Source organism: Mus caroli, chromosome 9 (assembly GCF_900094665.2).
Source record: "Mus caroli chromosome 9, CAROLI_EIJ_v1.1, whole genome shotgun sequence".
NCBI classification, from domain to species: domain Eukaryota; kingdom Metazoa; phylum Chordata; class Mammalia; order Rodentia; family Muridae; genus Mus; species Mus caroli.
The window spans coordinates 27923810-27925788 of record NC_034578.1 but is presented as its reverse complement, the minus strand read 5'-3'; the positions used below and the strand labels follow the sequence as shown (position 1 = coordinate 27925788).

Sequence of the window (1979 nt, the reverse complement as noted above, 5' to 3'; positions counted from 1 at the left end):
TTACAATGTTGATCCTGCCAATCCATGAGCATGGGAGATCTTTCCATCTTCTGAGATCTTCTATAATTTCTTTCTTCAGAGACTTGAAGTTTTTATNATACAGATCTTTCACTTCCTTAGTTAGAGTCACGCCAAGATTACCCTTCTGTTTTAAAAATGACACAGCTAGATGGCTAGCTCTTGCGACGGCTATATCTATAGATTTTACCCTATATTCTATAAAGGTTTTAAAAATTCACATCAATATATATAGTGTTAACAGAAGAAGTTTAAACTTTCACTTGGACTTTTTATTACCCTTCTTACATGTGTACAAGTCAACTTTCACATTGCAACAAAACGCCTGAGGAATATAACTTAGAAGACCAGACTCTGGTTCACGGCTTCCTAATTTTATAGTCTACTGTGGCAAGACAAAGGTAACCTGCCCACACGAGGCACTGATGCAAAAGTGGCACAGAGGTTGTAGGATGAACCAACCACAATCTGATTGACTCCTAAGGCCTACTCCATGGAATGGAACCTGTGCCTGACACTGCTTGGGTTGGCAAGAACCAAGACTAGATCAGCCATGGAACTAGGGGAAAGACAAGCACTGCTGTTCTACCAAAGGAACAGAAATAAAATGACTCCTAACAACATTCTGCTGTCTTCATGACACAGACCTCCACTTAAGAGATTTAAACCTTCTAATCAGCCGCTCACACTATCTCAGAAAAGTCAAACCCAGCTGAATACTATCCATAATATATATCTCTTGCATACATACATTATACAACTTTCAATCAAGAAACAAAATATGTAAGTTTGGTACTATAATATCTTACAACCCCACGTACCTCAGCAATGAAGGAAATGAAACACAAAGATATGCTTGCTCAAGATCAGGAGTTCCTAACTTCCTAGTAGAAAGGTTAACACTAACTAAAGCCTGTAATTCCATTCTATATGCGTATCAATAGCAGCTTTGGTTTTGTTTTAAAATCAGAGTCCTCAAACACTTATGTCTTGTTACATAATGCCAGCATTTTAAATAATCTTCTCAATTTTGCTATATCTCTCTAGAATACTATTCCTGATGTCTGTGAGATATATTGGAATCTCAATATTGTAGAAAAACACACAGACACAAACACACATACACCTCTACACACACACACACACACACACACACCCCTACACATACAAAGTAAGTTTACCAGGAAAGAATTGTAAAGCTATGCAAGCACAAGAGTTAAGTCAGTCAAGCACTTAATAGTCACAAAATGAAAGTAGGCTTGGCACTAGCTTGGCACTAGCTTGGTACTAGCTTGGCACTAGCTTGGTACTAGCTTGGTACTAGCTTCTTTAATGACTCCTCTGTAATGAAATTATCCCCTGTGGTTTGAAGGAGAATGGTCTCCAAGCCTCACATGTTTGAATGCTTGTTCTGCAGTTGATAGAACTCTTTGGGAAGGAAATGGGGATCTGTTTGAGAAGGAAAGAGAGGATGGTCTTGTTGGAGGAAGTGTGACTCTGGGAGTGGTGTTTGACGTTTCAAAGGCCCATAGTGCCCCCAGTTAGTGTTCCCTCCTCCTCGCCCCCCCCCCACTGCCTCCTGGTTATTGTCTTAACATGTAAGTTCTCAGCTATTGCTCCAATATCATGTCTGCCTACTGCCATGCTCCCCATCATGACGGTTGTGGACTCTACTACCCTCTAGAACCGTGAGCCCAAAATTAAACAATCTCTATTATAAGCTGTCTTAGTCAAGGTGATTCTTCCCAGCAATAAAAAGGCATAAATACAAGTTTAAACAAACAAACTACCCTTTGTTTGGCAACTCGCAGTCATGTGTTAAAAATCTCTGTTGCATGCCGGGCGTGGTGGTGCACGCCTTTAGTCCCAGCACTCGGGAGGCAGAGGCAGGCGGATTTCTGAGTTCGAGGCCAGCCTGGTCTACAAAGTGAGTGCCAGGACAGCCAGGGCTACACAGAGAA

At 41.2% G+C, this 1979-nt stretch overlaps 1 protein-coding gene across 3 annotated transcripts in view; it reads right to left on the bottom strand.

Moving 5' to 3' along the window:
- The window catches only part of Arhgap32 (Rho GTPase activating protein 32), a 223456-nt gene that overhangs the window by 108163 nt on the left and 113314 nt on the right, over window positions 1-1979 (bottom strand). The window lies entirely within an intron of this gene.